Below are 26,604 nucleotides of genomic sequence, written 5' to 3'. Positions count from 1 at the left end.
CTTTGTATGGCCTTAAGCAAGCACCAAGAGTGTGGTATGCAAGGATTGATGGATACTTTCAGGAAAATGGCTTCGAGAGAAGTAAGAATGATCCTACCCTTTACTACAAATAAGAAGGTATTGATATTTTAATCATAAGTTTGTATGTTGATGATCTATTGTATATGGATAGTAGTTCTAAGATGAATAATAAATTCAAAGTTGCTATGATGAATGAATTTGAGATGAAAGATCTAGGCATCATGAAATATTTTCTAGGAATGGAGGTTTATCAAAGTAAGGATGAGATTTTCATTTGTGAGACAAAATATGCACAGGATATGCTAAATAAATTTGATATGCTTGATTTTCATCCATCCCCTACTCCAAGTGCTCATGGAGAGGTGTTATGTAGAGATGATGGTGCTGATTTAGTTGATGAGAAAACTTACAGAAGTATTGTGGGGAGCTTGATATTTCTAACCCACACAAGGCCTAATATTACATATTCAGTTTCACTTGTTTCAAGGTATATGACAAATCCATCTGAAATACATATGAAGGCAGCCAAGAGGATTTTAAGGTATGTGAAAGGCACTCTAAATTTTGGTATTCATTACTACTCTTCTGAAAAGTTCAATCTTGTTGGATTTAGTGATTCAGATTGGTGAGGTAGTCTTGATGACCGTAAGTCCACATCTGGAAATTGTTTCTCTTTCAGTTCTGGTTTGATTACATGGAGCTTAAAAAAGCAAAGCATTGTTGCCCTCTCATCCACAGAAGCGGAGTATGTTGCAGTTACCTCAGCAGGTACACAAGCTCTTTGGGTCAGAAAAATTTTGGAAGAAATTGGAGAAAAACAAGTTCAACCTACAGTGATTTATTGTGATAATGTAAGTGCCATCAAGTTAGCAAAGAATCGAGTTCATCACAGCAGGACAAAGCATTTTGACCTGAAATATTACTTCATTAGAGATTTGGTGCAGAAGAAGGATATTGAATTGAAGCATATAAATACTCAGCATCAACTAGCAGATATCTTCACCAAAGCAGTTGCAAAAGATCAGTTTTTAGCACTACGAGATAAGATAGTAAATCCCCATTAATCATCAAGGGGGAGTGTTGGGAATAATGCTTAATTAGTTATGTAAATTTCTATTTAGTGTTCTGTGCAAAATTAAGGCAGCAAATTGTTTGTGTTTCTTAATTATTTTATTTTTCTTCATAGTACTGGCTTCTCAATTGGCTTGAAATAATTCATTTCATATTCTACATTTAAGAGATATTAAATTTGTCTCCGACACTGGACTGCTTAGGAAAATAAATCAATGTCCAACTTGTGCTATGATATTATGGAGACTCAATACGAGCCTGAACACCAGATACTTTGCAGTCCTGTAGGTAAACATTATCAATTACGACTTTGTGGAACATTATCGATATCGATCCCAGAATTGACTCGATCAGACGCAAACAAGCAGATCATCTTGCACTCTCTTATGCGAATTATGGACAACCTTTTAGAATGCTTTCTTGGCCTCCAAGGAATGATGAAAATTCAACGATGTACACCTGTTTTCAATTCTTGGGTTGTAACGCTGGCCAACGTAAAACCTTATTCCAAACACGAGGGCACAAAAAATTAATCCACACAAAATACCTCAACAACTGCCATAAATTTGTTGGCATACCTTCTTTGGAGTATATAACTTTAGGACGGTGTGCTAAATAAATAAATAAACTTGACATTGTAATCTATGCTTCCACGCGGCTTCATAACAATTCCCATTATATCGCTCACAATATTATAGAACTGCTCCATATAATCCTGCTTGTAACTACTAGATATGAGTCAATAGTAACCATTTGATATCAGGCATCGTTCCAATATTAACACATCAAATATATTTTGTAAGGTATCAACTCAGCAATAATTTTGACATAACATATCAATGATGTGGCTACAATAATATAAAATTAAGTATAATGTTGATGTTGTAGCAAAATGATTTAAGTGTAGATGCTACAAATGAAATATGTGCCATATCGATCTCTGCTAATGTCAATTACAATGCTCCATCACATATGAATGACAATAAACGCTCCATACATAAAGTAACGTCGCTCCATGTAAATGCTTCCACTATGCACGATATACCATTGCTCCATTAAAGAGTAATGTTGCTTTATGTGAACGTGGACACTAGTAATGAATTGTTCTGCAATTTTGCAAAGATAATGAATCGTTCTGCAAACCTTTTAACCTATAGTCTGGAATATTGTGGCATGCGTTACTCTGTTATTAATTAACATTTCCCAGACTATGTAATGAATTATTTTTCCACCACATATTAATTCCACTGTAACTGCAGATTCCTACCAATCCATTTCATTATCAATTGATTTATCTCATTTTTCTCTCATTTCTAGGCGTTTCATCCCATATTTTCTGCCTCAATTCCATTAGTATGCGTCTGCATAGATAGTCAGAGTTTGTAACTCCTTTCTTCACCTCGCCATGCAACAAATTCTCTTCAAGGCTTTCTTCATTTCATTATGATTTCAAATATACTTGCTTTGAGCTCTTTTGTAGTTCCCCCCTTATCTTCAATCTGTTTTACCTTGGGTCTCTTTGAGGAGAATCTCCCCTCACTTATTTAAACTTAAGATTTCAATGAGGTTGATGTTCTGCATCCATTTCCAGTGCCATTCTTCTTTTTACTAGGGCTAACATTTTAAATATATGTATTTTATTTTCAATGGGATTCTCACTAGTGCCACTCAAAGATGAGAGCTTCTATCTTTTGTCATCACTTGTCATTGTGTTTTTTTTTTTCTTTCTCACCATGAGAGGAAGCTTTTGGGGAAGATTTTGGGGTATGGTGTAGGTGAAACCCCTATTATGATTCATATGTTTCTAGCATCTTGTCACCGTCCTTGCATTCACTATTTTTGAACTTTCAATAGCCTTTGGGAGGTGTGTATGCACAATCAACCATGGTTCTTCTAAGGGCTCATTGGATTTCCAATGTTATAGTTATGATACCACTTGTTATAGATCTAACCCAGAAATATTATAGATCTGATATGAAAATATAAGATAATACAAATAACCCAGAAATAATATACCAAACTCTTAAGGTAGGGCAAGACCATACATTCACTCCTTAAGGAAGGAGAACACTCCACAAGCCGTATGCGTGTTCATACAATAATCCTTGACCATATTCCTTGACGTGGAGTCTCTAGCCTCTATATAGGCCTCATACATACAATACCATGGTTCCCTCATACCATCAAACTAATACCATGGGCCCATTACATTATTACTAACTACTTGTGGTCCCTTACATGATATGGGTTAACCACCTTATTTATTACTATGGCCCATCCCATTATTACATTATTACCTTAGGTACCTCCCTTGGTACCCCATATTATCCCTCCTAGATATATAACATTCCACCCCCTTAGCATGTTTCGTCCCTGAAACATGGGAAGAACACAAATAATAAGATCTACTCAAAAGAGTAGTCCACTGGTACCATGCACGTACATCTAGCCATCCAAGAGAAAGGTGAACCCTTGATCTCGCTGGTGCCTCGCTCGCTTGAGATGGAGGTTGACCATGGCAGCTCTTCTGTGTTGATGTGTAGTAGGTGGATCTTCGCTCCTCTCTATTTGTCCTGCGGGGTTGTTGTCCATGTGGATAATTGGTTGCCATCTTGATGGTTGTCTTGCGGGGTGTTACACAAAAATATCATCATCATGATTATTTGCAGTCAGTATGGGTCTATCATCACTTGTACTGTCTTTCTAAGCAAGTCTCAGACCTCAGCTCTCCAAATCAAGCTTTGGAAATGAGAGAAAGACATTAAAAATCAATGTAACTCTGGTTCCGCACTTTCTTTCATGGTCACCTGTGGTCCCGCACCTTCTGTGTACAAAAACTGCGGACCTGCCCGCTCTGTCCCTAATGGTGTAGGTGCGGACCCCTATGAAAGTCAAAAGGCGCAAGTTTTATCTTAAAAAACTCACTTTGGGTTAATTCTAGAGGTTTCTAGAAGGAATTTTGATGTGGATTGTTCGCTCTGAGGTGGTTCATGCATCCCAAAAGAGAAGGAGCTAATCCCTTGATGAGAGGAGCTATCCCTTTGAAGGAGGGATTTATCCCTTTGAAGGAGGACCTAGTAACTTCCCTCCATTGCACTATAAATACAGGCATTGGGTTGGTTGCTAGGGAGGTTAGAAGCTGAACATTTTTTAGGGTAAATGCTGGTGAAATCAAGACTTCCTAGTTAAGCCTAAAGAGGAGAGATCACATACCTTATTTGGTTTCATTGGGGAGTGAGTGAAACTTGTCAAAGTAGAGGAGACTTCTTGCTGGACCCCGGGAGGAGCTTGTACAACGTCAAGGAAAAGGTTGTAAGGTTCTTCTTCTTTTGAATTAATACAATCAAACTCATTTTTCTCAACAAGTATCTTATGTTATTTGTTTCATGGACTCCTTGACTTTCATGTTAAATATGTTTCATGCAATTGGCTTTTCAGGTGCTATTTAATTTGTTTGCCTTGTTTGTGTTTGCAGATTCGCGAAAAGGAGCTCATTTAGATCGAAGGAGCGAGGGCATCCACAAGCTAGCGTTGGACCTAAGGTAGGCCCTAAAAACACTTGTTTTCTATTGTCTATCAAAGCATATTTAGAGAAAGATAGTGTCTGGTTGGTTTGCTTGTCATTAGGTCTTCTTTAGATTCTAGGAAGGTCTATCTTGTCCGCAAGATCGACTTATTCCGTGTGACAAAATGGCGACTCCGCTGGGGAGCTTGATTGTTTTCCTTGTGTTTACTTTGACCTGAGAAACTCTATTTTTGTTTCTGTTTTTGGCTGCTTGTGTGTAAAATTGGGTAGAGTTTGTAGATCCAGGGTTATTTTTCGTTTTTCATAGCTTTGGGATAGGACCGCACCCTAGCCGTTTGACACAGTGCGTACTTACCCGCAACTTGGCTTTTAGCACAGAGCGGGACCGCACCTGTGCCAACTGTGGGCCTACGGACCCTGTCAAAATTTTGAAAACCCTAAAATTTCCTCTGTCAGTCAGCTTAGTTTGTCTTTAGAAATTGTTATCCACTGCCCAGACCTGCATATAACTTGTCAGAAGCTTTCCTTGGATTGATTTCGTTAGTGTTAGGGTTTTAGGTGAAATTCCTAGGAGTTTTGCTTGTTGGGTTTGTTTTTCATTTTGGTTGTGTAGTGGCTCTGAGCTTAGAAGCTGTAGGGACTTCAGATCACCTTAGTGTCTACCAGCCTTCTTATGAGTCTCACCATGTATGAAATCTCCCCTTGTTGAGGAATCCGCTTTGTATTTTCTCATTTCAAAACTTCGAAAAGCTTGTGTTTGAGAGCTTGGTTTTTCATTTTCAAAAAGAAAACGAAATTGGTTGTTCTTGACTGATTTGTGATTCTGCATGAATTAGTCCTTAGCTTACATCTAGCTGAGTAAAACATCCTCTAAAAAGACTTTTAGTAGGCTTTGACTTCAAATAGGTTTTTATAGTTTGTAGCTCTCAAAGTTAGTTATTTTTATTAGTTTTGAGTGTTTTATGTACAAAATAAAAAAAAATCTCTTTTAGAAAAAGTTTGTTTTTTGTAGTGATTGAGTGCTTTGAAACGAAAAAGGGAAATTTTTGTGAAATAATTAGTTGTCTTGTTTTGAGTGCTTTGGAAAGGAAAAGCTCTTTTTTTAATTTGTTTAATTGAGAAAGATTTGTGTTTACAAGGTATTTGCATTCTCAAACTCTTTCTTAGTTTAGGAGTTCATCGAAGAGAAAAAGATTGTTTGGATCATCTTAGGTGCATTTTTAGTGATTTTGAGTCGAGTCTTCATACCACGAGTTTCATCTCCGCACCTTTGGACTTAAACAAAAACCACTAAAATTAATGCTTAAAGTAAAATTCACCTAGTAACATTTTTATTTCTAGGGCTCTGATACACCAACTTAGCTTAGGCTAGTGTCTTGGAGTAGGAGAGTAATTAACTCTCCAAGACAGTAAAAAAAAGCAAGTAGCTTTATCTTGTGGTAGGGAAGAAATCCAATTGTTGCATTTATGCTCTGGGAAAGCTCCTCTTAAAGGAGAAGCACAAGATCGTGTCTGAACCAGTGTGGGAATCAATCCTTCCTCATTGGGAACGATGCCAGATATTCACGTATTACAAACGGTAAACCTCGGATTAACCATTGTTGAGGAGCCTGGTGTCACTTGTTGGTAAACCTTGGATTATGTCAAGGAGCCTTCAAGGGGATTGAGCTTGCTACTCTGACCTTGCGTGCGTATCGGATCATACACTGTTCCCCCAGGTGTATTTGTCTCAGTTGGTAACCTTAGTGGCCATATTCTTTAAGACTCTTCCTAAGGTGACAGTGGTGGGAAGATCCCACTGTACCTGGAGCAAACGTCGGCTAGAATCACTTGGATTTTCTAGGGGGTTCACTTCACTCGAGACGGTTAAGTGGAGGAACTTGTGCCAGTCTATTCATTAAGCAGGTTGTCGGGGTAACTGTTCCAACCGCCATTTCTCTACTGAACTCTGCGACGTTGGATTTCATCACCAACTAGTGTTTTCAGTCCGGAAAGTCACTGTTTGTGTGTGTTTGATCTCCTAGATTCTTTAGGCGTGTGATTCAAATTTGTTTGGTTCTTTAGAGACTTTAGGTGCTTTTCATTGAGATTTTACTTTGATTGTGTGTGAAGTAGTTAAAAGTCTTTAACTGTGGTTGAATTACCAAGACAGTCCCGTAGACTTCAGGTCCAGTCTCCTGAGATTATAAACGTGGCTGAGTTACTGAGGAAGTCCCGTAGACTTCGGGGCCAACCTCCTGAGGAAGTACCAAGCCAACTTGAAGGCTTAAAAGTCCTCGTAACTCCTAGAGACAGTAGAGTTGGGTCACCAGAAGAAGGAGAATCTTCATTGATAGTACATCCAGATTTTCAAACGCCAGTAGCAGAATATAATCCACAGTCAGTGTCTATCTCCGAAATCGCTGGTAGCTTTTCATCTACTAGCGATATAGGTGAAGAACCCGAAATATCCGAGCCTAAAAGTGAATTTGCTACTACTCCGACATCGGGGTTTGTTTCTCCGTCTTTTAGTGGTCCTGGTTCACCTAGGGTAGAAAGAGTAATCACTCAAGATCTTCCTTCTGGATTGATTTCTATTGAAGAACTTGCTCCGGAAGAAGAAGAAGTAGGCATCCCTATCCCTGAAAATCAACCTACTATTGAATTAAGGGAGCGTGAATCAATTTTTTACAGTCCGCCTAGGAGTAGTTCTTGGTATCTTTATTTGAATAATTATTTAGAAAACTCAGGGTTAAGTTTTTCACCACCTCATGCTCCTTATCACTCAACACCTAGAGGTTTTTACACTCCCGTCAATATGGCAGGACAGTCGTCCATGTTTACTCAATCGCCCGAATCCTTTTTGTACGGCGGTCCATCTATTCCCTCTGGGTATCAGTCTCTTTCTGGTACTTTTTTGGGAGCATCTCCTCAACCCATTGAGCAAGGGTTATTAACTGGAAGCAATGGTACAAAGCCGTTGAGCGTAGAAGACATTCTTATGATGTCAGGTTCCATTCCCAATCCTCAACCTCAAGGTGGCCAGTTACCGCCTGGGGGGCATCCTCAATTAATGCCTGGGGGGCAACCTCAAGGTACACAATTTGCATCTGGGGGGCAACCTCAAGGACAGTGCATACCTACGGGATAGTACGTTCCTCAAGGTCAAGCCCAGACTCAATATGTGCCCCAAGGTCAACCCCAGTATCAATTTATACCTCAAGGTCAACCCCAGTATCAGTATGTGCCTCAAGGGTATCAACCCCAAGGTCAATACTCGAACCAAGGTTTCCAACCACCCCAAGGTCAAACGTTTCTTCAAGGAACGGGAAATGTACCTTTCAATTATCAATCCTACCCTCAACCCGGTTATGGTCTTCAGTATTCTCAACCAGTTATGGGTCAGTACCCCGGAATGAATATAGTGTGGGATCCATCGCAAACCCAACAGGTGTTGCAGCCAAGTCTACAGTTGTCATCTCAAACTAGACAACCCTTAGTTTCTGGTGCACCCCAGCAACCAGTCCAGTCTAACGTTCAAACTTATGTACCTTCGGTAGTTTCTCAGCCTGGGCCTAGTACACCTCGTACTCCGCCTCAAACGACTGCTACAACTACCGCTACATCTGTTCAATCTACCCCACCTACTTCTGGAGTATCGACAGCTCCGGTTTCTACTGTTCCTGTATCTACTCCTCAGACATCTTTACCACCGTCTGGATCTACGATTCAAACTTCGGTTCAGATGCCTGTAGGACAACCTGGTTTAAGTACGGTCGTCACAAGTCAACCATAATTCACCTATCAACCATACCAGGGACAGTACCAATTCGGTCCTGCTGTCCAGCAGTCAGTTTATCAGTATCAACCGTATCCTGGGTACACTTATCAGCAACCTTAACAACCTCAGTACGGTCCGGTTAATCCTGGTTTTCCGGGAGGATACAATATCCCGAACGCGATTCCTATTCCTAGTTATCTTGGATATCCTCCTCCTGGGGCTGGTCTCATGACCCAGAGTTTTAGGGATACTAATCGGCAGTTACTGTTTATCGCAACTTTGGACTTACCTGACTTGTCGCGCCTGACAAACGATCCCATTAATTATCTTCCGTTTTGGCCGCCAATGCCGAATAAGTTGCCCAGTGACATTCCCAAGTTCAAAGGTAAATCAGGAGAGGACCCGTCGAATCATGTGATGACTTACCACCTCTGGTGTGCGTCTAACTCCATCACAAATGATTTGATCCGTCTTAGACTTTTCCAGTGCACTCTAATTGGTCTCGCGGCCAAGTGGTACATTTAGTTACCACGAGGCACTTTTTGTAATTTTAGTCAGTTAGCTACCTCGTTTTTAACTCATTTTCAGTTGCCAGTCCAATATGACAATGGCACGGAATTGTTAACTTCGCTAAAACAATTGACATCCACGTACATTTCAGATCATATTCACAAGTGGAGACGTCGACGCCGTTTAGTGAAGGTATTTATTCCGGATCAAATCTTGGCTGAGTGGTTTGTAAAATCTTTGTTGCCAAAGATCACTGAAGATGTTGCTAAAGCCGGAGTTGTTACTGAGGAGCAAGTCATTGCTCAAGCACAGTACCTTGACTTGGTCTATACTCAGTCAGTTACGTTACATGAAAAAATCCCCGATCTTCCCAAGTCAAATCAAATCACTGCAGCTCCTTCGGGATCTCATGCCGTCGATGGTATGATCGATACGGTTAACACTAAAAGTAAGAAGAAGTCTTCCAAGAATTCTTTTCCTATCATAACCTTGTCTGATTCCCCAACAGGAGATTCCTCTGCAGAGATTTTCACCGATATTCACGTTGTAGAGTCATTTACAGCCAAATCAAAATCCGGTGGGAAGAAGAAAGGAAAGAAGAAGAATAAAATGGACAAAAGTTCAAAGGAGAAACGTGAAAAGGCGAAATCCAATGACGAAAAGTGCAAACCTCGTTATCCTTGTCTCATTTGTGATGATGAACATTTTACAAGAGACTGCCCTCATCGTGCAGAGGTTGTGAAGATTGTCAAGGGTTCCCAAACTCCTACCGTTTTGAAGGATCCTTTTCCAACTCAAGACAGCAAGATGATAGGTTCATCCTCGAGTGCCAATGAAGAACCTATACTGATGATGTCCCATGTTAGGATTGCGACTCGATCGCAAGATTATGGTAGTAAGAGTCCTGTTGATGGTAAAGAAGCAGAATCTTCTCATTCTAATCCATCAACCTCAGCTCCCGGTTCCAATCCACTATAGATCGAGAAACCTAATCCAGACTTAGTAATCAAACCGCCCATCAAGGTTATACTTCGAAAGTCAGCTTTCAATCCACATGCGAGAGCGGCTCAGAATTATAACATTGTTGAGGATTTAGCTGTTTCACCCTCATCAATGTCGGCTTTGGAGGTGCTGCAATCATGCCCAGCACAACGTAAATTACTTTTGTCGGCTATAGGAGCTGTTGATATTCAGGACCCGAACCTAATAATTTTCAATCTAGAAAATAGTATACCGCATTTGCCTCATCAAATGGCTTTCCAGATACCAGTGATAGTCAAAAATAGGCCTATTCATCAGACTGTAATTGATGAGGGAGCCTCAACGTGTATTATGTCGATACAGTGTAGGAGATCGCTTGGTTCTCCTTCACTAAATCAATCCCCGATGATTCTAAAGGCCTTTGATGGCCATGGGTTTCATCCTTTTAGCATTCTAAAGGATTTGCCTATAGGGGTTGAAGGAAAAACCGTTAGTCTAGATGTGGAGGTGGTTGATGCCCCTCTAGACTACAACCTTCTCTTGGGTCGAAGTTGGTCTTACGCTATGACAGCGGTCGTTTCATCAGTCTTTCGAGTAATAAAATTTCCACACAATGGAAAGATTGTAACAATAGACCAACTGGCTTACTTTTCATCCAACCCAGCCTCTTTGGAGAGTATTCAGCATGTTGGTAAAATGACTATCCCATATAAGGATATTGGAGTAGGATTAGTTAAAGATGCCGGTTTACTGGGAACTTTTCCTTTTCCTCCAATCAACGCATCATCTTCATTTGCAACCATTCATATGATTACATCAGACACCATCATTTATGATGATCCTTGGATCATTCCTTCTGAATCTGAGATAGACTCATTTGGTGATTCCATGCCTTTGAGTCCATATGAAATTTCCTATGAAGCTGTGCAGTCGTTTGCTGACTCATTTTCAACCAAAAATGACTTAATGAATGTGGTCCGTGAGGAATCACTCTTCACATCAACCTTGGATTTAAATACGTTTTCTGAACTTGTTCACTCTGATGAGAAAATTCGTGAAACTCTGTGTGTAAATGATTTACCATGGGAAGATCTCCATCACAGATCTTCATTTTTACCTGAGGATGATCGTTTTGAAAATGATTTATCATCAACTTTTACAACTGAATACGTCAAGGAACCTCAAAATCCAATGAAACATCCCGATTCAGAGTTAAATTTGGGGAACATCTCTCGAACTATTCCTATTGACATTTTGGTTAAGCTCGGAATTGTTGAAAACATTCATATAGGTGCCTCGTGTACAAATGACGAAATTCAATTATATAAGGCCCTATTTCAAGAATTCCGCGACGTGTTTGCCTAGTCTTATGAGGAAATGCCAGGAATTGATCCTGCGATTGTTGTTCATGAGATCAAGACTTACCCGGACGCTAAACCCGTCCGGCAACGTTTGCATCAGATTCACCCACGAAAAGCTGCTGCAATTAAAGCAGAAGTTGAAAAACTATTGAAAGCAGGTTTCATTTATCCGATCCCTTTAACGGATTGGGTATCGAATATTGTTCCGGTTAACAAAAAGCAGGGAACAATAAGAATATGCATCGACTATAGGGACATTAATCGATCCTGTCCAAAGGACAATTACCCAACTCCCTATATCGATCAAATCATTGATGATTGTGCCGGCAGCGAATTATTTTCCTTCATGGACGGTTTTTCTGGATACAATCAAATCAATATTCTACCTGCCGATCAACCAAAAACGGCTTTCATTTGTCCATGGGGGACATTTGCTTATTGCAAATTACCTTTTGGGCTTAAGAATGTCGGAGCAACTTTTCAAAGGGCGATGTCTTATGCGTTTCATGACATCAAGCACATTGTGCAACCGTATCTCGATGACTTGCCTGCTCATTCATTACATCGAGCTGATCACCTCGTCCATTTACGAGCAATCTTTATGAGGTGTAGGCATTATCGGATTCAGTTGAACCCACACAAATGTGTCTTCTGTATAGAAACAGGTCGATTGTTGGGGTTTGTAGTTTCGAAAGTCGGCATTCGCGTTGATCCCTCGAAGGTCGAAGCTATCATCAAATTGCCTCCTCCTTCGAGTCTTCGCCAACTCCAAAGTTTGCGGGGGAAAGCAAACTTTTTACGACGATTCATTCCTAACTACGCCGAGGTTACAAAGGGTTTTACCCAGTTGTTGAAGCAAAACATTCAATTCTATTGGGATGAGATAGCTCAGAAATCTTTTGATGCACTCAAACACATGTTGACCCATGCACCATGGGTCAGTTGTTGCATCCTCTCAACTACAACCAGGATTACTTCTTGTATCTCGCCGCCTCTCATTCCACCACTGGAATGGTCTTAGTTCAGGAAGATGAATCAGGAATGGAACATGTGATATATTACCTCGGTCGCACACTAAATCTAACTGAGCTAAAATACTTGCATGTGGAGAAATTGGCATTGGCAGCTGTGCAAGCTGTCCAACGTTTCCGTCACTACATTCTACTACGTAAAACTACGGTGATTTCAGATTGTAACCCTATAATCTACATTTTGACCAAGCAATTGCTAGGGGGCAAGTACTCTAAATGGATCATTATCCTGCAAGAGTTCAACTTGAAGTTTGAGAAATCTAAGTCTAAGAAATCTTTAGTTTTTGCAGAGTTAATGTGTGACTTCCCGTGTGCTGACACAGAAACTGTGGCGGAGGAGCCCATTGCGGACGAATCCTTGTTTCTAATCAGCACTTTAGATCCATGGTATGGGGATATCATTGTTTATCTCCAGACCCAATCCTTTCGGCCAGAAATTTCAAGGTCAGAACGTCGGAAAATTCGATTCCAGTCCCAACAATTCAGGATTATCGGGGATACTCTTTATCGCCGTGGGGCGGACTCTGTTTTTCGACGTTGCTTAACTCACGAGGAAGCTGAAAGGGTTCTAAATGATTGTCACTCTGGAGCGTGTGGCGGTCATATGTCTGGGTTTGCCACAGCCCAAAAGATATTGCGCGCTGGCTACTTCTGGCCGTGTCTATTTAAAGATTGTATTACTGCAGTCCGAAAATGCCACAACTGCTAGATTTTTGATCGTAAGATGCGCGCTCCACCTGCTCCTCTCCACCCTATAATTGTTGTTGGTCCTTTTGCCAAATGGGGTATTGATTTTATTACATGTAACCCTCACTCGGCTGGGGGGCATGCGTATATCATCCTTGCGGTAGATTATTTTACTAAGTGGGCCGAGGCGATGCCTACATTTGAGGCAGACGGCAAGACAACTGCAATTTTCGTGTTTAACCATATAATTGCTAGGTTTGGTGTCCTGCAAGCGATAATCACTGATCATGGGTGTCATTTTCGAAACGTTATGATGACCGAACTTACAGACCAGCTTGGTGTTTGGTCAATTTAGTGAGGTCTAAATTGCTACTTTAAAATGTCAACCCGGGGTTCGTAACTGACAAAGTGAAGTGTACTATATGTACTAGATAACCATTTCCTTAGTCTTTTGTCGTTTTTAGTTTTTTTAAAGTTTGTTTTTGGATTTATCTTTCCCTAATATGAGATGATGAAAAGGTGATAAAGCAAGTGAAATATGGATGATTATGGTGATCTCTAAGTGGTTTTTCAAAACTTAAAAGAAAGAAAGCTTTAAAATAATTGCAATGAAATCAATTCTTAAAAAGAAATAAAGACATCAAACAATGAACTAATGACATCGGCCCAGTATCTTTGTTGCTGAATGAAAATGAAAGTGAAATCTACACTAAATTCAATTAAAAGTAAGAACAACTAATCCACACTATTTCAACTCTTCAACTCAATCTTCCTTGTGAAAAGATATCATGAAATGTTAAGCAATGTGAAATCTAAAAGAAGTTAAACTGCATAAAAGAAACTAATCACACTACTTTAACTCTCTTGACCTTTTGCCTTTCAGCTTAATTTACCTTGTGAGAAACAATCATGAACAAGTCAAGCAATGTGAGTTCTAAAGCAAACTAAATCAAGCTATAATGAGTGATATTCTGGTTCCTAATAAAGTTATTTGATTATAGAAAGAAACCGTTAATAGATGAATAGCATGATATCTAAGAGCAGAAAATAAATGTACAACTTAAGGAAATGACAGTACTGGAAATCAAACTTCAGAAAACAAGAGTCAGCGACAAAGACAAGATGATCTCGTATGCCAATAGTTATAAAAAGAAAAGGTGAAAAATTGCCCCGGGCTGCCTAAGAAAACCTGCAGAAAACACTGATCAGTTGTAACCATAAAAGAGCAGCAATGAAAATGTAAATCAACAGAAATCAAAAAGCTTTGTTATGTACAGCTAATATACATGATGAAATAAAACGCAGCATTTAAATGACAACTGTACAGCTAATATACATGAACAGGAAAAAAAGTAATGCAAGAGTTAAAGGACAACTGTACAAGGCTTTAGTGAGTAGGGGCCCTCTGCCACTTCAGCCGATTCAACGAACAGCTACAAGCTTAAGTTTAAAGCAGTCTTCTCATATATTAAACAGCAACGTAAAAGTGCAGTGGGGAAATACAACAACTTCGAATTACATTACAAGAGATTAACTTTTACAGCATTCATGGATGCGTTATTTATAAGGAAAGAAAGCTAAACAAATTAACTAAATCTACGCTATTAACCACGCTGCCAGAGACACGTAAATCCTCTTCAGCCCGGATCTAGGTAACTGTCATCATGTTTATTAAATCTGAGAGGTATGGCTGTTGGATTCACGCTACCAGGATGTCTTCGTGGCTAAGGACTGTGCCACGTAGCTTCACGTGCTCAAAAACAGAGCTACGCAGAGCCGTGCCACCGCTGAACACTTCCGTTGACTATCCTTTGCCCCTTGTTTGACCGCGGGCTTTTATGGGCGTGCTGGATGATCTGGAGGGACACGTTCCATGTCCTTGACTCCTGTAACTTGCCCATGTGGCTCGTTTCTTTAGAGGACACCTGTAGCATGGTGTTTGACAAAACGGCTGCGGAATCCTGTGCTGGCTGCAGAAACCTGGGTCGGCTGCGGAAACCTATGTCGGCTGCGGAAACTGAGAAGCTTCCGCAGCTGTCTGAACAAAATTCTAAACCAAACAACAGTCATCAACGTAGTTAGAAAACCATGTCAAAAGCTCTTTTTTAAACTAAAATACAATGATTTAATCAACTTGGTGGATGAAATGAGTGGAAAAAGAAGGCTGAGAGGGTGTATAGGAAGGTGCAGGTTCGAGGCTCAACATACCCCCACTGTGAAGGTGTTGCATGTCCTCATGAAACCAAAACTTAGTTATTTTCCCTTAATCCATATGCTCTGAGGCTTCTGCAAGAACATCTAGCCCTCTTCTCTTTCTCTTTGATGCTAAAATGGTCCTTGGTTTCCTGATTAGACATTTGAACTTAAGATTAATCAATGCCCTGCTCAACTTTTTACACTTTTTCTTCAGCTTCCTGTTCTTCTTTTGCCACAGTCCTAAATGGAGCATAGTGTTATCATGGACAATCTTGTCTACCTTACTCTGCTCTTTGAGTGCTTCATTTTCATGTTTGATGTGCCTATTTAGGACTTCCAATTCAAACACTTCCTGTTTTAAAGACTGTACTTGTGCATCAAGTGGCAAGGTGGTGCTTGGTCCTGTAGCTGATTGTTCCAAGGACTCTAGGTAGTTATATACCTCTTGCTGATTAGGATCTACTTTAGGTGTCTTTCTTGGGCTAGGCTCAAAATCAAAATTTGGTGGAGGAGGAAGACTGTCCTCTCTTTCTGGCCAAAAAGGGCTTTCATCACGTGGAGGACTTGACTCAATGTCTGGCTGAGCTGGAGCTTTTTCAGGTGTTTCTTCACCTAAATCAATAAAGTGTGATTGTTTTTCTTTGGTTTTATTCCCCTTCCCTTTTAGCCTAGTGCTCCTTCTTAAGTATGAACTAGTACTCTTTTCTTGTGCAGTTTGTTTTCCTCTTTGATTTTTCTTGGTTATGGCAGCAGCTTGAAGATCTATTAATCTCTCTGACAGAGGTTGATAATCTTATTCTATGGATTGCTCAGGGGATGGATAGACTTCTTGGATAGTCCTTTTGCCTTTTCCCTTTTTCTGTTCCTTACTTCTAGCTCTATCTTCTGTTCCTTTTTGCACTGTTTCTTGAATTTCTATTGTAGGGGAGTCTTGGATTGTAATGCTTTTTTCTTTCCTCCTACTTTTTCTTGGAATTTCTGGTGGATTGCTTCCAGAGGCCTCAGACAGCTCTTGGAAGTAGTTCCTTGTCAAGAATTGCCCCCAAGTATCCTTAGTTTTCTTCAACTGTTCCTCAATGAGAATTTTGATGAATCCATGGTGGTAAAGATGAGGTTCAATATTGCCTACATGTTTTTGAATAGTAGAGCTCATTTTCTTCAAGCTTGATAACAGAAAATAAGGCAAATTAAGGGTATAACCTTCCATAAAATTCATCATTAGCCTGGCATGATACATGTACATGGAACCAAAACGACCCTCGCATGTGATAAATTTCTGGATAAGTAATAACAGAGTGGACCATTCTTCTTTTATTGCATGCACAGGGATTCCTTTTGTAAATACAGAGGTATCCATACCTGGGTTTTGGAGCATGATTCTCCATCCTTGATCGTCCACACTTCTGCTTTTGAACCACCTTTCACCTTCTTGTGGGAGACTTGTTGCAGCTGCTATTGTGGCCTCGGTCACTGTAAATTTTAAGTCTCCTATCTCCATTGCGTGTCCATTAAAGGACCGTGCAAAGGCTTTAGTCACTTCTTTTGTTATAGCCCCTGAAATTTTGAATGAATCTCAACCACCTTGCTTTCTTCAACGACTCCTTCGTTTGAGGATAACCCTCCAGGTATTTTGGTCCTTCCGGTTCAGCTCTTAGTAGTTTTCCCATTCTCGGCTTTAAATTCCGACTGAAAATTCTACTGCGTATGAAGGTTCAGGAAAAAATGAGCTGATTACGGGATTCTCAGGGTAACTGGAGTGGCCGTAATCGAAGTTCAAGATGTATGTGGTGACTGTAGCCAGGGTTTGGAGCAAGCTGTAATGGATGCAGTGGAAATGGAGAACAGGGAATGGTATGAGTACCGAGGGAATAAAGGGTAAGCAACAGTAATGAGTTCAACATCGAATGCATGCGGGAGTGAAGTGATAAATCGGCAGAATAACGGCTGAGTCCTTTTGGATCGGATGACTTGCGCACACGTCTCAGCAGACGGCTGCGGAAATTATGGTGAAGGAGAGCCGTAGTACAGTAGGTCACGTCTCAAAAGTATGGCCAATAAATGGGAGAGCAGTCCATCTCGAGTTTAAATTTAGAATGATCATGGGACCGTTAGAAATGAATAAAGTGTGTGGAATGACATCGTGGAAGAGGCTTGCCGTATCAAATCATTGCATTTAGTGGAACTTGCCATGGTTTAATAACTATGCATAATAATGACATTGAATTGTTATTTGGTAGAGATTTTTTGATCATACCTTTGGAAGTTTATCATTTCTTGATTAAGGCTTCTGACCCATTGTTGTTCTTTGATCTTGAAGATGCCCCATGTCTTTGCTGCACTTGGTGATGATGACACTAACCTTTGACTGTGATTTTTTTGAAAACAGAGTGATGTCGGCTGTAAAGATAGAGTGATGCTGGCTGCGGAAATTGTTTCTGGCTGCGGAAACTGGTTCTGGCTGCGGAAACGGTTTCCAGCTACGGAAACTAAGACAACACCCCTTTAACTGCACAAAGATAGTTAGAGAAGAACTAACTAAATAAAATAGTCCTGAGAGGGACTTTTATTGATGGAATGAAATGAAATGAGTGGAATGAGATGGAAATGAAGTGGAGTGAAGATGGAGATGAAAATGAGATGGATGAACTGAAATGGCAAATGAGGTGGAGTGAAGATGGAAAGAGAGAGAGATTTTTTTTTTTTTTTTGGAAAATATAGAGTGTCAGGTGCCCCTGATTTTCACTCTACATTTTCTGTATAAGACTGCCAATCTATGATTGGTTTTTAGGCTTATACAAAAGATTTTTTTTTTTTTTTTTTAACTGAAAGAAACAAAGACTAGGCTGATGGAGGAGAAGGATTCCTCTCCACCAGCCTCATTGCAGAATTTTCTTGAAACATTTTGACAAATTCCTCTTTTGAGAGTGGCTTATGATAAATTTTCAATTGGTGGCTATTCACAATGAGAGGAGTTTGAAACTCATCAATGGTCTTGACTCGAACTGATCCATTGCTAAAGACTTCGTCAATCTCATATGGTCCAAGCCAATGAGTCTGAAATTTTCCTTTGAAGTCTTTAAACTTGGAATCAAACAGTAACGCCCAATCTCCCTTTTGAAAATTTTTCTCTTTGATATATCTGTCATGCCACTTAGTTCTTTGGTGCTGAACTAGATCAGTCCTTAAAATTGCATCTTGTCTTATTTCATCTAGCTCATTCAGCTGCTCCATTCTGTGCTTTTGGGCTTCTGATAGATTCATCCCCAACTGAACTGCCATCTTGAAAGTCTTGACTTGAAACTCAATGGGGAGCAGGACTTCTTTCCGATAAACAAGTTCATAGGGAGAATGTACTGTTGTGTTCCTCCATGTAGTTCTGTAGGCCCATAAGGCTTCAGGAAGCCTTTCTGCCCAATCCCTTCTGTGGAGATGAACAGTTTTGGTGATGATGCTCTCAAGAACTTTGTTTGTAGACTCCACTTGGCCATTTGCTTGCGGATGGTACGGAGTAGATTTTCTATGCTTGATTTTGTATTCTTCCATTAGCTTCTCCATCAAATTAGATGTGAATTGACTTCCTTGATCTGTTACAATTTCTCTTGGGACACCAAAACAAGTAAAAAAATCCTCAAAAAGAAATTGAACAACTGAATTTTCAGTGGCAGAAGGCAATGCCTTGGCTTCTATCCATTTAGTAACATAATCAGTGCAAACCAATATATACTTCTTTTGTTTAGATGGTGGATTAATAGGTCCAATGAAATATAAAGCCCATTTTTCAAAGTGTTCGATGAGTACCTCTGGCTATAATGGCATTTCATTTGAAAGAGTTGGTCTCCCAACTCTTTGGCAGCTGTCACACCTCCTGACATATTGTTTTGCATCTTTGAAGAGAGAAGGCCAATAATATCCTAAAGAAATGATTTTATAAGTTGTCCTCTTGTCAACGAAGTGCCCACCGCATGGCTCATCATGACATGCCTTGAGGATGTCAGGCATTTCATCTTCCCGAACACATCTTCTGATCACACAGTCTAGCCCTGTTTTGAACAATTCATTAGAAATCCATGAATAAATCGAACTCTCCTGAATAATTATTCTCCTTTCATTAGGAAATAAATGTGGAGGTAGTTTCCCTGTAACCAAATAATTAGCAATATCTGCATACCAAGGAGTTTTAGTAGTTACTGCAAACAAATATTCATCTGGAAACTTATCCTCTACAGGAGAATCTTCGTTAGTATTTTGGATTCTAGACAAGAAATCAGCTACCGTATTTTGTTTCCCTGGTCTATCTAACACAGTAATATTGAATTCTTGTAAAAGTAAAAGCCATCTTGGAACTCTGCCATTAGTAACAGGTTTGTTCATGAGATATCTAATTGCAGAATGATCAGTATGGACAAAAGTTTCATAGCCTGTTATATAATGTCTAAACTTGTTGATTGCATGAACAACAGCTAAGAACTCTTTTTCAGTCACAGTATAATTTAACTCAGTGGGAGTCAAATTTTTACTGGTGTAGTAAATGGCATAAGGAACTAAATCCTTTTGACCCAACACAGCTCCTAGAGCTGTATCTGAAGCATCTGTAGAAATATGGAAAGGAAGTTTCCAATTTGGCCCTCTCAAAATGGGTGCTTCAGATATTCTTGTTTTCAAAGTTTCAAATGCAGATTGACAATCAGGATCCCACTTGAATTCACAACCTTTTGTAAGTAATTTGAAGAGTGGAGATGCTATTTTGGTGAAGTTTTCAATAAATCTTCTATAATATCCAGTAAATCCAAGAAAACTTCTAACATCTTTTTGACAATTTGGAATAGGCAGCTTGGAGATGACTTCAACTTTTGATCTATCAACTTTAATCCCATCTCCTGAAATATGATGTCCTAAAACAATCCCTTCAGTAAACATCATAAAACATTTTTCATGACTTAATGAAAGATTTGTTTCTTTGCATCTTATAAGGACTTTTTCCAAATTCTCTATTGCCTCTTCAAATGAATTACCATAAATTGTAAAATCATCCATATAAACCTCTACACAATCATGAATTAGATCAGAAAAGATTCCTAGTACTGCCCTTTGAAATGTTGCGGGTGCGTTACGTAATCCAAAAGGAAGTACTTGGTAAGCAAAAGTTCCCCATGGAAAAGTAAATGTGGTCTTGTCCTGATCTTCAGGTGCTACCTGAATCTGATTGTAACCACTAAAACCATCCAAAAATGAGAAATACTTTTTGCCTGCTAAAGTATCTAATACCTGATCAATAAATGGTAGAGGAAAGTGATCCTTCAAAGTTGATTTGTTCAATTCCTTGTAATCAATGCAAACCCTCCATTTACCATTCTTTTTAGGTACTATAACCAAGGGAGAAACCCATCGGCTATCTAAAATTGGATAAATGAAGTTTACCTTGAGTAGTTTTTGGAGCTCTTCTTTCACTATCTCCCTAAGGTTTGGATTCATCCTTCTCTGAGGTTGTCTAATTGGTCTACTGTTTTCTTCGATGTAGATGTGATGAATGCAAGTCCTAGGGTCGATACCTTTCATATTGGTATACTCCCATGCAAATGCAGTAGAATGCTTTTGCAAGAGTTTGGTTAACTTTTCTTATTGTGATCTTTCCAAGTTTCTGTTGATATTCAATGTTTTCCCTGGAAGGATCTCAATGGTGGAACTACCAAACTCTTCCATAGAGAAAAGAGACATCTGTCTAGAGGATAGACACTCAATGTCAGAATCCAACTGAAATTGTGTGTGGTCATATTCTGAAGATGGTTCAAAGTTTTCTAATGTGTTCAGAATTTGACTATCTTCACTGATCTCAGAAATGGTAAAGACAGGTTGTATAGTATCTTCATCATCAACCCACTCATCTTCTTCTATTTCTGTTATTGCCTTTGCTGGAGGATACAGATTGAACTTTTTTGTTGATTTACCATCTGAAATATACATATCCCCAAACCTACAACTGATAAAAGCATCAGCTGTCGCTAGCCAAGGTCTTCCTAAAATAAGAGGATGTCCTCCTAGATTACTCTTGGGAGTTAAAATCATGAAATCGACTGGATATTCCCAAGAGTCTAAGGAGACTGGAATGTCTTCTAATACACCATCTGGTTTGATAATTGATCGATCTGCAAGTTGCAGTAAAGTAGGTGTAAAGAGAAGATTAGGAAGTTTTAGCTGTTCCATAGTCTGTCTACTCATAATGTTGATAGCAGCCCCTAAATCAATCAGAGTATTTGGAATTTCAATTCCATTGATATGTGTTTTGACAATTGGACTACCGGGATCTATATACTTCTGCATGGTAATTTTACCCATCATGATATCTGCAATTTTTCCTACCAGGTGGATTCTTCTTGTGTCTCCTGGCTTCTTTCCTGGTCTTTTAAGGCTCAACTCCTTTATTGTTTTTGCTAGAATAGGAATCTCTTTAATGGCTTGTAACAAGGGAATCTTGATATAGACATTCTTCAAGTCATCTAGAAAATTATAGTCAGGCAACCAAATTTGTTTTTCCACTCCTTTGTCAAGGAGGTGTGGATGAAGATGCAGGTTGCTCAACTATGCGAGTTGTGGGGGTTAACTCTTTTTCTTTTTCTTTTTGAGTGTTTAGGTTTTGAAGAGATGCTTCAGAACCTTTATTGGCTTCAAGAGAATCTTCCTCAAAAATGCTTTGCTTTTGAGCATTTATAGAAGGCTTATCTAGGACTCTACGTGATATGAGTTGTACATCATTGAGAGGAACAATCATATAGGCAGGAAATTGTTGACCTTCCATCATGTAAGCATTTTGAGGGTTTTTGTTATTGGGGTTTGGCAATGGCTGAGAAGGAAGTTGATTTGACTTTTGTTGGAATGGAAGCAAGAGTTGAGAATTTGGATTCTGTTGAGAAGGTTGTTGTTGTTGTGGAAATGGCAATGATAGTTGTGAATTTTGATTTGGAAGTTGTGGAGCTTGTTGGTTTTGAAAAGATGGGGGATATTGATAAAATTGAGCAAATCTCCCATAAGGATTTTGCATACCTTGTACCCATGATTGAAAAGGATTTTGAGGTTGGGACCAAGGTTGTTGCCAAGGATTCCAATTTGGTGGGGGTTGAAAATTCATAGAGTTGCTAAACCCTTGGTTTTGTTTCCCCTGCCAAGGTCTCCTTGCAACAAAACAGAGAGATTCGATTGTATTTGGATCTTTTTGAAAGACAGCCTTGAGCCCAGGAATTGAAGGAAAATCCTTTGTCTCATGATTCTTTGAACAAATTACACATGTTTCTACAACTTTTGCATCCAAGGGACATTCCCTTAGAGCATGTTTCTTCCTACAATTTGGGAAAAAGATGGCCAAAGCCTCAGCTTCCGCTTTCTGCTTATTGTGAATCTTAAGGGTGTCTAGTTGCTCACTAAGACTCCCTAAGATGTCAGTTTTGAATTCATCAAGCATGTTGCCAATCTCAGCCCTACTTACTGATCCAGTTGCAGATTTGTTTGCTCTGATGAGAGAAGGATCTCTAGGCCCTTTTTGAGTTTTAGATTTCCCCCTTGAGAGATGGACACATAACTTTGCTATATCATGAAGTGGAAGTTGAGATATGTCTCCCTTTCCCATCATATTCAAAATATCTATCCATTCATCTCTAATGGCTTTTAATAGAATGGCTTTCAAGGTCTCCTCATCTAAGTTACTCATTTTTGCTCTTTTTAGGTTGTATTGAAATCTTTCAAGTAAATCTTCCAAGTTTTCATCTTCTCTTTGCATCATTTTGAATACCTCATCCTTGTGATTGGTGGGCATACAATAGTCCAGGTACCTATCCAAAAATGTTTGTTTCCTATCATTCCAAGTCCTAATGGATTGAGTGAGTAATCCCATGAAACATTTCAAGGCTGCTCCTTTCAATGTTGAAGGAAATAGTTTGAGTTTTTGACAGTCTTCCAGATAATCATAAGTTCGACACACGACCTCAAACTCAAATAGAAATGTTTCAGGGTCCTCATTCCTTAACCCATGGAAGTTTGGGAGGACAGATGGTGAGATGTTTTTCATTGTGGCTCAGGAGTCCTCATCGACTATAGGAAATCCGAATGAGTTATCCCCATCCCTATTTCCCCCAATGTTACCTCTACCTCCTCCATTGTTTCCTCCTCCTCCTCTACCTCTACCTCTACCAAATCTAGTTGCTCCCTCCTCTGTCATGGTAGTTTCCCTGGAGACTTCAGTCTTCTGGTTCCTCTATTAATGGTGAACGAGGAGGAATTCCTCCCTCTTCTTCCTCAGGTGATTCTACTTCTTCAATTACAATTTGTCCTCCTGTGGAAGGAAGGAAAGGGTCTCTTCCTAATTCAGATTTGATGGAAGGTGTGGGAGAGTCGACTCCTGCCTCTTGAATTCCAGGAATCCTAGGGCTAGGAGTGTAAGTTGGAGATGATGGAGGTGTCTCTTGTCTATTCCTTGAAGTAGATGGAGTTGTAAAAATCAAACTCTTGGCTCTAGCTAAAAACCTCCCCCTAGAATCTCTTGCTCTATGCATGTCATTTTTTTTTTTTTCTTCAAGTCGGGCTAATAATTCTCTTTCTGATCTTCCAGGTCACTCTAGGTGCAAGAAGAGAGCATACTTAAGAAACTATTAAACCAATAACTTTCTCTTTTCTGATCCTCCAGATCACTCTAGGTGCAAGAGGAGAGCATACTTTGAGAGGTTATTAATTTTCCTTCCTTGAAATTTTCTTGTTATTATATCTTTTTTTTTCTTTTAAGAATTTGGCTACCTAATTTCACTTCCCCGGCAACGGCACCAAAATGTTTGGTCAATTTAGTGAGGTCTAAATTGCTACTTTAAAATGTCAACCCGGGGTTCGTAAACTGACAAAGTGAAGTGTACTATATGTACTAGATAACCATTTACTTAGTCTTTTGTCGTTTTTAGTTTTTTTTAAGTTTGTTTTTGGATTTATCTTTCCCTAATGTGAGATGATGAAAAGGTGATAAAGCAAGTGAAATATGGATGATTATGGTGATCTCTAAGTGGTTTTTCAAAACTTAAAAGAAAGAAAGCTTTAAAATAACTGCAATGAAATCAATTCTTAAAAAGAAATAAAGACATCAAACAATGAACTAATGACATCGGCCCAGTATCTTTGTTGCTGAATGAAAATGAAAGTGAAATCTACACTAAATTCAATTAAAAGTAAGAACAACTAATCCACACTATTTCAACTCTTCAACTCAATCTTCCTTGTGAAAAGATATCATGAAATGTTAAGCAATGTGAAATCTAAAAGAAGTTAAACTGCATAAAAGAAACTAATCACAGTACTTTAACTCTCTTGACCTTTTGCCTTTCAGCTTAATTTACCCTGTGAGAAACAATCATGAACAAGTCAAGCAATGTGAGTTCTAAAGCAAACTAAATCAAGCTATAATGAGTGATATTCTGGTTCCTAATAAAGTTATTTGATTATAGAAAGAAACCGTTAACAGATGAATAGCATGATATCTAAGAGCAGAAAATAAATGTACAACTTAAGGAAATGACAGTACTGGAAATCAAACTTCAGAAAACAAGAGTCAGCGACAAAGACAAGATGATCTCGTATGCCAATAGTTATAAAAAGAAAAGGTGAAAAATTGCCCCGGGCTGCCTAAGAAAACCTGCAGAAAACACTGATCAGTTAACCATAAAAGAGCAACAATGAAAAATGTAAATCAACAGAAATCAAAAAGCTTTGTTATGTACAGCTAATATACATGATGAAATAAAACGCAACATTTAAATGACAACTGTACAGCTAATATACATGAATAGGAAAAAAAGTAATGCAAGAGTTAAAGGACAACTGTACAAGGCTTTAGTGAGCAGGGGCCCTCTGCCACCTCAGCTGATTCAACGAACAGCTACAAGCTTAAGTTTAAACCAGTCTTCTCATATATTAAACAGCAACGTAAAAGTGCAGTGGGGAAATACAACAATTTTGAATTACATTACAAGAGATTAACTTTTACAGCGTTCATGGACGCGTTATTTATAAGGAAAGAAAGCTAAACAAATTAGCTAAATCTACGCTATTAACCACGCTGCCAGAGACACGTAAATCCTCTTCAGCCCGAATCTAGGTAACTGTCATCATGTTTATTAAATCTGAGAGGTATGGCTGTTGGATTCACACTACCAGGATGTCTTCGTGGCTAAGGATTGTGCCACGTAGCTTCACGTGCTCAAAAACAGAGCTACGCAGAGCCGTGCCACCGCTGAACACTTCCGTTGACTATCCTTTGCCCCTTGTTTGACCGCGGGCTTTTATGGGCGTGCTGGATGATCTGGAGGGACACGTTCCATGTCCTTGACTCCTGTAACTTGCCCATGTGGCTCGTTTCTTCAGAGGACACCTGTAGCATGGTGTTTGACAAAACGGCTGCGGAATCCTGTGCTAGTTGCAGAAACCTGGGTCGGCTGCAGAAACCTGTGTCGGCTGCGGAAACTGAGAAGCTTCTGCAGCTGTCTGAACAAAATTCTAAACCAAACAACAGTCATCAGCGTAGTTAGAAAACCATGTCAAAATCCCTTTTTTAAACTAAAATACAATGATTTAATCAACTTGGTGGATGAAATGAGTGGAAAAAGAAGGCTGAGAGGGTGTATAGGAAGGTGCAGGTTCGAGGCTCAACACTTGGTTTACGTCACGATAGTTCAACCCCTTATTATCCACAAGCGAATGGTCTGGTTGAATCCATCAACAAAGTTTTAGTTATCATGATCTGACGAATCATTGGGATTCATCGGTCGAATTGACACAACATGCTATTTTCAGCACTTTGGGCATACCGAACTTCAGTGAAAACATCAACAGGGTTCACTCCTTTCCAACTAGTCTATGGTTTGGAAGCCGTGTTACCCATTGAATGTGAAATCCCGTCACTGCAAATGGCCATCGAATTACTTCCAGTCACTTCCGAAGAGGAAAAGCATTTGTTATACTTGGCTCAATTAGATGAGAATCGACATGATGCTACATTGGCGATCGAGACTCACGCAAAATGAATGAAAGCTCAGTATGATCGAAATGTGACCCCTCGAAATTTTTCGGAAGGAGATCTAGTCTTAGTTTATGATCAAGCTAATGATAAGTTAGGCGCTGGAAAATTCGTTCCTATGTGGCATGGTCCCTATGTTGTCAAGCGAAAGCTAGCCAAAGGGGCTTATGAATTGGTAGGCTTTGATGGGGACTCTTTGGGTAAACCCAAAAATGGCCTTTACTTAAAGAGGTATTATGCTTAAAAGAATGGGTATGGAGATTTTTTAGTTAGGATAGTTTTTCTTTCTAGCTGGTGTGTTTTAGTTTAAACAGTGTGCTTAGCTTAGAGAGTGTTTTTCGTTATTATTCCTGCTTATCTTGGTTTTACTCTTGATATTGCAGATGTCGATGCCTCTCCAAACATACATTGGTTTCGCT

This window comes from Pinus tabuliformis, chromosome 7 (genome assembly GCF_031772625.1).
Source record: "Pinus tabuliformis cultivar Carrire ecotype Pingquan chromosome 7, CPIR1, whole genome shotgun sequence".
Taxonomy (NCBI): Eukaryota; Viridiplantae; Streptophyta; class Pinopsida; order Pinales; family Pinaceae; genus Pinus; species Pinus tabuliformis.
The sequence above is the reverse complement of the archived record's forward strand: the minus strand, read 5'-3'. Positions refer to the sequence as shown.